Here is a 13,425-nt window from a genome sequence, read left to right as displayed (position 1 = left end):
AGTTAAAAGGCTAATGCTTTTTATATAATTCCTGAAGAAACACAGTAGCCTGAAACAAGTTTTCAAGTCTACTCTGTAGGTCTCAGGGGTCCTGCAGAGGTACCTTATCCAGAGCTTTAGGAGGTCTGGCAATGGGAGAGGGTTAGCACAGACTAGAAATTACTAAGCTGGCTCCTCATTTTCATGTCAACCAGAGCAATTTGGTTCAAAATTTGTTTTGTATGTTGTGCTCTGTGTTCACTAAAATGAAAATATCAGTAGCATTGAAAACAAAGATTGAAGGCCACTGTTTTCCCTGAAAGAAATGACTCTGTAACAGCAGAAGAAAAAAACAATTGTCTGTCAAGCCAACTCTGACTCATGGTGGCCCCATGTGGCTCAGAGCAGAACTGTGTCCCATAGGACTTTCTGATTTTTCAGGAGATTGCCAGGCCTTTCTTTTGAGGCACCTCTGTTTGGACTCATACATCAAGCCTTTTGGTTAGCAGCCAAACATATTAACCATTTGTTGGGGGATGTCTTAGTCATCTTAGTGCTGCTATAACAGAAATACCACAAGTGGATGGCTTTAAAAAAGAGAAATTTATTCTCTCACAGTCTGTTGTTATTGTTACGTGTGAAAGAGTCAGTTCTGACTCATAGCAACCCTACGAACAACAGAACGAAACACTGCCTGGTTCTGCACTATCCTTTCATTGTTATGTTTGAGCCCATTGTTGCAGTCACTAGGTCAATCCATCTCATGGAGGGTCTTCCTCTTTTTCTTTGACCCTCTACTTTACCAAGCACGATATCATTCTCTAAGGATTAATACCTCCTCATAACATGTCCAAAGTACGTGAGATATAATCTCGCCATCCTTGTTGCTAAGAACATTCTGGCTGTACTTCTTCCAAGACAGATTTTTTCATTCTCTGGCAGTCCATGGCATATTTAATATTCTTTGCAAAACCATAATTCAAAAGCACCAATTCTTCTTTGGTCCTCCTTATTCATTGTCCAGCTTTTGCAAGCAGATGAGGCAATTGAAAACACCATGGCTTGGGTCAGGTGCACCTTAGTCTTCAAGGTGACGTCTTTGTCTTTTAACACTTTAAAGAGGTCTTCTGCAGCAGATTTGCCCGATGCAATGCATCCTTTGATTTCTTGACTGCTGCTTCCATGGCTGTTGATTGTGGATCAAAGTGAAATGAAACCCTTGACAACTTCAATCTTTTCTCCATTGATCCGATGTGGCTTATTGCTCCAGTTGTGAGGATTTTTGTTTTCTTTATGTTGAGGTGTAATCCATACTGACGGCTATGGTCTTTGATCTTTATCAGTAAGTGCTTCAAGTCCTCTTCACTTTCAGCAAGCAAGGTTGTGTCATCTGCATAATGCAAGTTGTTAATGAGTCTTCCTCCAATTCTGATGCCCCGTTCTTCTTCATATAGTCCAGCTTCTCAGATTATTTGCTCAGCATACAGATTGAATAGGTATGGTGAAAGGATACAACCCTGACCTGACATCTTTCCTGACTAAACTACTCAGTATCCCCTTGTCCTGTCTGAACAACTGCCTCTTGGTCTGTGTACAGGTTCCTCATGATTACAATTAAGTGTTCTGGAACCCCCATTCTTTACAATATTATCCATAATTTGTTATGATCCACACAGTCGAATGCCTCTTCACAGTCAATAAAGCACAGGTAAATATCTTTCTGGTATTCTCTGCTTTTAGCCAGTATCCATCTGACATCAGCAATGATAGCCCTCATTCCACATCCTCTTCTGAATCCTGCCTGAATTTCTGGCACTTCCCTGTCAATGTACTGCTGCAACCACTTTTGAATGATCTTCAGCTAAATTTTACTAGAGTGTGATATTAATGATATTGTTCAATAATTTCCACATTCAGTGGGATCACCTTTCTTGGGACTAGGCATAAATATGGATGTCTTCCAGTCAGTTGGCCAGGTAGCTGTCCTCCAAATTTCTTGGCATAGACGAGTGAGCACTTCCAGCGCTGCATCCATTTGTTGAAACATCTCAGTTGGTATTCTGACAATTCCTAGAACCTTGTTTTTCACCAGTACCTTTGGTGCAGCTTGAACCTCTTCCTTCAGTGCCACTGGTTCCTGATCATATGCTACGTCCTGAAGTGGTTGAATGTCCACCAATTCTTTTTGGTAGAGTGACTCTGTGTGTTCTTTCCATCTTTTTTTGATGCTTCCTGTGTCGTTTAATAGTTTCCCCTTAGGATTCTGTAATACTGCAACTCAAGGCTTGAATTTTTTTCTTCAGTTCTTTCAGCTTGAGAAATGTGGAACCTTTTCTTCCCTTTTGGTTTTCAAAGTCCAGGTCTCTTTACATGTCTTTATAACACTTTACTTTGTCTTCTCGAGCTACCCTTTGAAATCTTCTGTTTAGCTCCTTTACTTCATCATTTCTTCCATTTGCTTTAGCTACTCAACGTTCAGGAGCAAGTTTCCGAGTCTCCTCTGACATCTGCTTTGGTCTTTTCTTTCTTCTTAATGACCTCTTGATTTCTTCATGTATGATATCTTTGATGTCATTTCACAATTCATCTGGTCTTTTGTCATTAGTATTCAACATGTCAAATCTATTCCTGAGATGGTCTCTAAATTCAGGTGATGTCTTAGTCATCTAGTGCTGCTATAAAACCAAAATATCACAAGTGGATGGCTTTAACAAAGAGAAATTTATTCTGTCACTGTCTATTAGGCTACAAGTCTAGCTTCAGGGCATCAGCTTCAGGGGAAGGCTTTCTCTCTCTGTGGGCTCTGGAGGAAAGTCCTTGTCACCAATTTTCCCTTGGCTGAGGAGCTTCTCAGGCACAGGGACCCTGGGTCCAAAGGATGCTCTCTGCTTCTAGTGCTGCTTTCTTGGTGATATGAGGTTCTCCCTCTCTGCTGGGTTCCCTTTCCTTTTACCTCTTGTAAGATAAATGGTGGTGCAGGCCACACCTCAGGAAAAACCCCCTTACATTGGATCAGGGATGTGACCTGAGCAAGGATGTTACATCCTACCCTAATCCTCCTTAACATAATCTAATCTTGCCTCCTTAACCACAGGCAGAGGTTAGGATTTACAACACATGGGAAAATCATATCAGATGACAAAATGGTAGACAATCATACAATACTGGGAGTCATGACCTAGCCAAGTTGACAGATATTTTTGAGGAGACAGAATTCAACCCATGACAGGTAGGATACACTCAAGGTCACACTTTGGCTGTCATGGACTTGTTCTAATTTTCTTGAGCTTCAACTTGAACTTTCATATGAGCAATTGATGGTCTGTTCTACAGTCAGCCCCTGGCCTTGTTCCGACTGATGATATTGAGCTTTTCCAAAGATGTAGTCAATTTGATTCCTGTGTATTCCATCTGGAGAGGTTCATGTGTATAGTTGCCGTTTATATTGTTGAAGAAAGGTCTAGGGGGCTAGAAGTCCGAACTTAAAGTGCTAGCTCCAGGCAAGGGCTTCCTCTCTCTGTCCACTCTGTGTGAAGATCCTTGTCATCAATCTTCCCCTGGTACAGGAGCTTCTCAGCTCAGCGACCCTGTGTCCAAAGGATGCGCTATGCTCCAGGTGTTTCTTACTTGGTGGTATGAAGTCCCCCTTGTCTCTCCGCTTGCTTCTCTCTTTTATATCTCAAAAGAGATTGGCTTAAAACAAAACCCAGTCTTATAGATTGAGTCCTACCTCATTAACGTAACTGCCACTAATCCCACCTCATTAACATCATAGAGGTAGGATTTACAACACATAGGAAAATCATATCAGATGACAAAATGATGGACAATCACATGATACTGGGAATTATGGCCTAGCCAAATTGATACACATTTTGGGGGAACACAATTCAATCCATAACAGGGGAGGTGTTTGGGGTTGCTGCTCCCCCAAATCTGATCATATGGGCAGTTGTCTACTCTGTTCCATTCAATGTCAAACTGACATTGAATGGAACAGAGACAGAATTTCCTCTCTGTGGGAGGAAAGGTCAGACCTAATGTCTGCTTCAGAGATGAGATATTAGTGCTTACAGCTTATCAGAGAGAGGCTTTGCAGGCATGTATCTCAACAAATGCACTATTAAGTATCCTAAGAGTCATAATATAATATAATATAAAGGTTATCTATTATTTGTCTTCCTAAAGAAAAATATAGTCATCTGGAAATAGGAGGAAAAAATGTTTTATATTTAAAATGTTTCCAAACTGATGTTCTTTGTTTCATTTTCAGAAATAACTGTGGCTTTTCCATTCTTATTGGATTATTTCTTCCTTTTTAAACATCAGATGATTTCTTCATACGTGGAAGATCATGCATGAATGATAGTGCCCACAGTAATCTTTGCTGTTCTCACATAGCACAAGCTGTTGATATATTTAGCATATTGTAGTTGACAAATAAGCATTAATGACTGATTTCTCATTACTTTTTTTCCCCTTTCAGGTCCTTGAGGGAAAGCTACTCGATCAAACATCTGATAGTCACAAATTTGAAACCGTGCTTCAGAATCCCAGCACATAGTAAAAGGAAAAGTCAACACTACTAATTATACCTGTCAAGAAGCTGTGAACATGTGGTGTATAAATTCTTTACCGAGGCAACTCGACACCTTCATTCTCTGGGCCTGAACCCCCATTGCTTACATGTTCTTTACACACACAGGCCTTCCACTCACTGCAGTGGGACTTCTCAGTGTGTAAGGGAGAGGTTTTCCAGTCTGCAGACTGAAAGGGTATAAAAGGAATAAAGTCCATGACTTTTGACTAAATCTCTAGGTCCAGGATTAAGTGAATCTTTGGTCTATAGCTTTTCCAGAGATTAACAAACCCCTTGTTAGGCTATAGTTCAAACTGCACCAGTTCAAGGTTGTTGCCACTCAAAAAAAACCTGCACATTCCCCTCACCCTGACCTCGTCCACAACCATACTGCTGAGTTGTCTGAATTGGAATTCCAATTAGTTACAAATTCAACCTTTAGCCCGCTCTTGAAAATGGCAAGCTATCATACTATACTTATACTCTATTCGGGTTCTAGAAGCAATTGACTTTTTATTTTGGTGTTTCCTTGGATTTTATTACATATTAATAGAGTGGGGCAATTTTAGCTCAACTTTTAGTTTGTTAGAAACAAGGATAGAGAACTTGAGTACTGTATTTTTTATTTAAGGATTGCTTGTATCTATTATTATTAATCCTAACAGAATATAATATATATTTATTCCACACAATATATATTATCAAAAAGCATTGTTAAAAATTTAGGTTCTTTTCTTACCATGTGTTGTGGAGTCGGTAAGAGACTACTAGCAAAGGACCTGGCTTCGTTGAACCAATCCTCATATGATACATACAACCCTGCTCTCAGTATTTTTAGTTGTTGTTGTTAAGTTTTATATTTTTTGATTGATAAACTCTCGAAAAATCTAGTCTTTTTCTACCTACACTGATGTGCTGTAAAAAAAACGTATTTGATCTGGTACAGCTTAGGGCTTTACAAAACCAAGTTATAATACATGTGAGTATATATATGTCATACAAACTTTAGATCAGTTTCCCCAAATATAAACTGGATATTCTTGGCACTCGAAGATCAAAGTATTATTCTTATTAAAATTAGGCATTGGAAACCAGTGATATCAATATTGTAAATGAACAGATGTTGCTTCCTTTAGAGGGAAAACATACCAACTCCATTACACATATTCGTGTAGGTAAATAGACAATGAAATATCATCTTTCAGAAAGTATCATTTACCAGAAAATGATTTGTTTAAAGCCACTTATGAAAGCTGTAATTTTTGGCTTATGGTAAATCTAGACAAATAAGTCAATTTTACTTTGTGGAATGAATAGGAAACAGTAATTATTTGGGCACTTAAATACCTGAAACATGAAAAAGTGCCTGACAGAAGAATAAATGCTCAGCTGAAATATTCGAGATAAATGATTAAAACTGAGGCAAATATTTGCATAGCCCCCTTTCCCAAATGTAGAAATTAATTTCCCAGGATACAATAAATTTGACATTTCAGACAGTCCCCCAAATAAATTTTTGAAGCTCAGTTTAGAAACTGGCTTCTTAAAAATAAAGCAAAACCAATTGGAACTACCCAGCAGGTTTTATTTTGTCCTGTTGGACAGCATTATTGTCAATGCCAAGTTCTGCCTGCTTTTCATAGTGGATCACTCACCAGAAGACAAACAGGAAACTAGGAGGTACACCAATTTCAACAATGTCCTGCTGTGGTGACAGATTCCCATCCTTCAAAACATATCATTTTTTACTAGAAAAACTTGGGTGTGAGGACTGTGAATGTTGTGTAAAAATAGATTTACAATAGAGAGAAGCACGGTGAAAGGGAATGAATGGAGGTTACATGAGTATTATTCAGCTTGAGAGAGGTAGTTCCCATTTTTATATGAAAAAAATCAATAAAGCATATATATATTTTTAGTTATCATTTAACAAAGAAATATTAACTATTCAGGCAATGCCACAAGGTTCTCATAAAGGGAAATTTACACCCTTTTAATGAGAAAATGGTCATCTCAGCCGTTTCAATACATCGTATGAATGTAAGGCTTAAGGTGAGAATGTTTTTATTTAGCAGTAAGTGTTTGGTTAAAATGAAAGTTATCCATATATTTTCACACCAATATAAATATTGTTACGGTGTTACAGAAGCAACTATCAAAGGAATAGATGCTTTCTAGTTGTGTTTTCTAGAAGTCTTTGCTATCTTGTGCCTCACTTGCATAACGTTAAGTGCAGATAAGTGTATTCCAAGTTGTTTTTCCAAGTGAAGAAGGAGCGCCCATCACAACTATGTCATCTAAGCACAGATTACGTCACAATGATCATATATACTGATGACCAGCAAAAAGGCCAATTTTCACAATAAAAGTTCTAGTTCATTTATATTTAAACCTTCCCATAAAGTTTCAATCAGAGTTAGCCATCCCAGAGAATTAGGCTCCTTGTACATCTCTAAGCTTCTCTGAAGTCAGGGGTTATGAAAAAAAAAAAAAACCCACAATTTGCACTAATGCTCTTTGTCATTAAAAGTCATATCAGAGCCACTGGCATGCCAAAAATCATATTAAAGTATATATCAGGTTGCTTTTGCTGACCAATCTTTATATCATAAACAAATTAGATATTGAAAGTTAAAGGGAAAAACCATTGTGATTCTTTATCAGTGAATTTCCTTAACTTGGTGAATTTTAGTTCTTTCCCTTGGTCAGGTTGGCTGCCAATGGGACACATTTTTTCTAAGCTCTTTCCTGGTATGATATTAAGGCAAATACAGAGAGCATACTTCAGTAGAAGAAAACTGGAACCTTCTCATTGGAGCATTTACAATTTGAGTCTGTTACCATTTGAAATAGAACATCTGCAGGGAGATAATGAGCTTAAATTACAATTGACTTTGGAAAGAATAACAGACTTTTGTGCTTCCTCAATCATGTAATCAATAGAGAATTCTCTACTTATGTGAACTACTGCTATCTTTTAAGACAATTCTAAGATCTAGATGCAAAATCTAGCATTCAGGGGCTTTTTAAGCATTCAAGGCTGTCTCTAGAGAACTTGGCTAGAGATGGATTACACCCATTTCCAAATGCACTTTTCAACTGTAACAAATCAAACTAATGTTATTTCATTTTACTCAGCTGTGCCCATAGGACTCCAAAATGTTAGATACTTCATCTACATTATTTTAAACATCTATAGATATTTGTGGATGTGTGAATAATGCCTGGATCTCTCATATATTAGCTAGTTTGTGTTTGTCATATGGACAGAGCCTGTGAGTAAGGACAGACTTAGACAACATTGTGAAATAAAAATCAATACTCTGAAGATTGAGGGAGGCCAGCATATAACAGGATCTCCCAAAACATGGGTAGTCCCGCCCATCAGGACCCTCTTTAAATGACAGACTCCGTGAGAAAAGAGCTGTGACTGCCTTGTTGACTGCTGTATCCCTGGCATCCGATGTAATGCCTGACACAATGTGGGCACTCGATATTTATTGAATGAATGGATGATTGAATAGGTGGATGGACAAACAAATGAATTTTCCCTGTTGATAATTTCATAAATTTCCCCAGCTTATATGGATTGGCACTTGAATTTTCTGCACTTCATGTTAAAATCAGAATTGAGTCTTGATGAATACTTTTTAGATACATGAATTTGGAATTAAATCACTTCAAAGATTTTGAGGGTTTGAGGACATTCAGAAAAGAAACAATATTTGGAGATTCAGAGAACTTTTTGAAATGAATAAAATTCAACCTTTGTAGTTCTTTATGAGATCACACTGAATTTTTTGATGGGGGTGATCCAAACACGGAATCATTTATAAATGTTGAGTCCAACATGGAATCCCATTTACACATTTTATAGAAGATTATGTTTTATTTTTTAATAGAAAAAGTTGTATCATCAAGAATATTTTTAATTCCCTTCAAATGTATCAACAAATTTCCACTAAGGAATTAAAAGTAATTAGAGACACTCTCACCAAATTTTCTCCTGATTTCAGAAACCTGCTTCTCCTTTCATATTTGATTCTTAGAATGTAACTCAGTTAAAAATTAATCACATACGTTTAAGGCTTTTCCATGTGTTTATTCATTTAATAAACATTTATCATGCACCTACAAGTAGAAACAAGGCAGACGTAGTTCCTTCATGGAGCTTACTGTGAGGCACATTTCAACACTTACTCTAGCAATAACTAGAGTTTACTGTCCGTTGGGTCTCCTTCACATCTGATATAAAGAAGATAAAAAACCCCTCTTCCCCGCGTAAATCATTAAGTACCCCTGCACCAGTTAATGTGAGCTTGGTTTTCTAAATACACCATTCAGAAATGCTTCTCAGTTTGTCCACATACCACAGTTACACCCCAGTAATGTAGGTAAATAATAATTTATTCATAACTAACATTTATTAAGCTCTTACTATGCTCTATCTACTGTGCTAAGCACTTTCATGCACTATCTCATTTAATCCCTTCAACAATCAGTAGTTTCTGTTCTAGGTAGGAAAACTGAAGCACAACCATGTTATGTGACTTGTCCGAGGTCACAAAGCTAGCAGGTAGAGTTATGATTTGAACCCAGGCAGTCTAACACAAGAGTTCATGTGCCTAACCATTATGCTATTCTGTGGTTTGGGGGACATCATTAGAAATGATAATCCAAGACTGTCAAAAATAGATCATTTACTGTATATGAAAGTATTTTGAAAATCATAACAAAAATATTAAAATATTACTCATACAGATCACATCAGTGGCAGAAACAGGGTTAGAGCTCAATCTCCTGTTACAGCTTACTGTCCTGAAGAATATTTCAGGCTAGAGACATGGATGAAAGTACAGATTCAGAAAATTTATGACATGCTATAAATATTTTAGTGACTTTCCAGACTTATATATTGATAGCCACTGTGTGTATTTGGTGCTACAAAAACTGAAAGAAACACAATCCCTGCTGTAAGGGCTTATAATAAATACACAGTGTGGAGATGAGCCAAGGATAGTTCACATTTACAGGGAAGGATTGGGCAATAGTACCATTTTCTCATCATTGCATGTACATCATATTTTTCCAATTGTTTTCATTATTTTTTTGAAGGAGCTGCAAAATTGTGCTGTGGTTCAACCTGACCAAAGTGGTATTATGCTGCTGGGAAGTAAAACTATTAGACATCAGACTGGAAATACTGTCTTTATTATCAAATGACTATGTTCTTTTAAAGCGTGAATATAGATGAATTCTTAGATGCTGAAGGTACCTAAGTTCCTTACGCTTTGCCACTTCTGACCGTACAGTAGAGTCATTCTGTGGAGGGGCCAAGTTCTATGGCCAACTTGAAAGGCAACAATGAAGGTTAGTCTAACACTGTAATCAAAATCAGGAAAGTCAGGGTTCACACTTCGCAGGTTAGCTTTAAGGGAATAGGAAAGTCTTGGCTACCATCTCATTTGCTTACAAAGAAGAATCGTATAAATGTATTATCTGTCTCTTACCTCAGTCAAATAAGCATGGGATGCAACTCAAGTGCTGGTGAAACCAAAGAATCTTCTTAAGAAAGCCTTTTCCCTACCTCATTATTCTTTGCTCTTATAGACTAATTAGATAGCTAGTTGCCATCAAGTTAACTCTGACTCATGATGACCTTATATACAACAGAATGAAACATTTACTGGTCTGGTGTCATCCTCATAATCAACAACATATTAAGAGTCCATCGTCTCTCCTATTGTACCAATCCATCTCATTGAGGGCTTCCCTCACCATCGTGGGGCCTCTGCTTCACCAAACGTGATGTCCTTTTCTAGCAACTGATACTTCCTAATGATGTGTCCAAAGGAAGCGAGTAGGACAATGTTCTGTTGTGATCCATAGGTGTTCATATTGGCTTATTTCTCAAGTAGATCACCAGGGCTTTCTAATTACTCTCTTCTAAATAATTTTTTTATTTAAAATTTAAATTTTAAAATTAATTAATTAAAAAAAATTTTTTTTAAGTTAAGCTTTGCACATAATTCACCGGTGGGGAAATTCAAATGTCTTACTGACAAAATCATACTTGACAACTTTTATCTCAATCTTCCTTTTGACATCTTGATTTCTATTAATGATACTACCTTTCTCTGTTCCAACATCAAAGTTGCTAAGTCCTTTAGATTCTACCCTGGCAAAGTCTGTTGAAATACCTCCTTTTCATTCCCACTCTTCCCACTTGTGCATATAAACTTTCAACTGGGACTTTTGTGAACGTTTAACTTTTTCCAATTACCACACCTTCCAATTTTCCCTAAATAATGCTGCTAAACAGACCATCCTGAACTTACTCCTTTACTCCAAATCGTCACAAAAATGAGCTACAAATTTTATTAGTATGGTGTAGGGGAGGGAAGGCATTATAGTGCTCTTTCACCTACATGTGGAAAATATTAAAGACTTGAAAAAAGATGATACCGAAAGCTGGTAGATGGAGTGTGAAATAGAAGTCACAGGGTTCCATAACACTGAAAAGCAACACAACTTTTGCTTCATGATACAAATACAAAGATAAACTAGCAGTGCTCTATGGTGAAGATATCTACCCTGACTACATCAGATTATGACCCACCAATTCTAAAGTATTTACTTGGGGTGTGTGTGTGCGTGTGTATGTGTGTGTGGTGGGTATGAGCACCAACACTCAGGGATAGACTAACGTTAATTATGGGGAGAAGTGTAGTTTGAGATGTGTGCTTCCTGACCATATAACTGTATTTCCAGCACTCTTGTTCTATCTTGCTGCCCAAGTTGATTACTCCCTGTTCCTGGAAAATGACCCAAACTCCTTCACCTAAGTTTTTGATTATTCCTGAAATGTCTTTTCCTTTCCCCTTCTATGCCTGAAAAAAATCCTCAACTTTTGAGGTCTGTTGAAACTATTCCTATTCTAAGAAGCTTTTTCTAATTTTTCCAGGTCTGGTGTTATCTACCCTATCATCGAACCCCATTGTGATATTTGTACCTCTCTTTAGCTCTTTTCTTAGCCTGTCTTGTAATATACCCATTTATGTCTTTAGCATTTTAATTTCCCCTGCAGTTAGTAATTATGCACAGAGTAGGTGCTTAATGTTTCTTAAGAGGAATTACCGCTTCACTTGTCAAATTTACAGAAAGTCTTCTGGATTATTCGGGGTCTATCTCAGTTCTCTGAAGCTCACCCACAGGGTTCATCAGAATTGTGAGTTCAATACCAGACACATTTAAAAGGTAAAAAAAGCCTTAATTAGTGAATACACTGATTTAAGAAACAAAAGAAAAGAAAAAGAAAGTAAAGATAAAAGTGATAATCCTTTATCTCTTCTAATCTGACTTTTACTCCCCCCCCCACACACACACACATAATGATTTTACTACTGTTGATTTATCTCCATGATTTGCTTGCTTGTTACATGGGAGAAACTGTAAAGGGTAAAATTGTGTTTCAAATCAGCAAGGGAACAAGCAAGATGTGCATCATAACAACACTTCCGATTGGACTCCAGGAACTCTCTATTAATGAATGGTCTTGCTGTCTACCAGAAGTAAGACCTTACCTACTCTTCATTGGTTTCCGTCCTCAACTCCAAGCCATTATCTCAGAAGGAGGGGATAGGGGGAATGATTACTATTGGCTTAACTACTTTAGCTTACATAGGAGGACAAGACTTGACTAATAACAGAAATAAAAACATTTCTCCATCCTTATTCACAGGTCATATTCTAACACGTTCTAGGCCTTTGTGCTAATGAAAAGTTTTATCTGAGTATGACTTTTATATATTCAACATATTCAACATCTAACTTAAACATGGTATTAATTTGGCTCTTTTACCCCCAGTGATGGAAAATATAACATCTTAAAGAAAAATGCCATACATAGCCTAGCACCTACATTTTTTCCATTCTTTAAGTTAGAATAATTACAAACAGAAATTCAAATTACAAATTACACAGCATAGTTTCAAAGAGTTTGATACCTGTCCAATAAATATTTGCTTCCTGTGGGCTTTTAATTATTAACTTTGTTGTTATACTTAATTAGGATGTGGGCCTGAGGAGGTGGTTGGCTGTTGCAGAAGAGGACCCAGAGAAAGTATGTACCTGGAATTTTTGTAATACCACAGTCCAGCATCTGGTCCTCAGCTTTGCAGATCCAGGCTCACTTTTCTTTTTCCAGGACACCCAGAGAGATAACCCTTGCTGACATGTGTTTTCTCAGAATAATTATTATTAAAAACCAGCTGTCATTGAGTTGATTCAGACTCATGGCAACCCCATGTGTGTCAGAGTAAAACTGTTCCATAGGGTTTTCAATGGCTTATTTCCAAGGTGTCTCTGGGTGGACTTGAACCTTCAACCTTTTGGCTAGCAGCCAAGTGTGTTAACCATTTACATCACCTAAGGATCCAATTATTATTGTTATTATTGTCAGGTGTACCCAGTTTAACTCTCAGAAGTGCCCTAGTTTTGAAAACGCATTATGCTGTCATCCCCAGAAATGATAAAGCATTGAAATAATGTTTCATATTAACCTTCCTCAATTCAAAAGACGATTGGAATGATTCTTTTTGTTGTTTTTGTTGCAAGTGACCCAAATCAAAGTCAATTGACTTTGAGCGAAAAAGAGAATTAAAACTCCAAAGCAGGCCAAATTCAGAGTCTCAGTGTCGAGACAATTCTTACCTCCTTACTCTTTTCTCTTCCTCATTTCTGCTTGACTTTCCTCCATTTTGCTTGTGGCTCTTTTTCTTTCTTGCTGCAGTCTACCTCTTCTGTCCACATCACTTAAAGTCTCTTGCATCCCCAGCATATATCCTTAATATGAAAGGAAAACAAAA

The 13,425-nt window shown here is 37.4% G+C and overlaps 1 protein-coding gene across 3 annotated transcripts in view; it reads left to right on the top strand.

The window, feature by feature from the left end:
- The window catches only part of LIN7A (lin-7 homolog A, crumbs cell polarity complex component), a 164,764-nt gene extending 154,991 nt beyond the window's left edge, over positions 1–9,773 (top strand). For all 3 annotated transcript variants that reach the window (XM_049883959.1, XM_049883960.1, XM_049883962.1), the window contains one exon: positions 4,466–9,773. The gene's annotated coding sequence lies outside the window, so the exon portion shown is untranslated. The remainder of the gene's footprint in view (positions 1–4,465) is intronic.
- The last annotated feature ends 3,652 nt before the right edge of the window (positions 9,774–13,425 follow it).

This window comes from Elephas maximus, chromosome 4 (genome assembly GCF_024166365.1).
Source record: "Elephas maximus indicus isolate mEleMax1 chromosome 4, mEleMax1 primary haplotype, whole genome shotgun sequence".
Classification (NCBI taxonomy): Eukaryota; Metazoa; Chordata; class Mammalia; order Proboscidea; family Elephantidae; genus Elephas; species Elephas maximus.
Note: the sequence above shows the minus strand (reverse complement) of the source record. Positions and strands in the feature narration are given on the sequence as shown.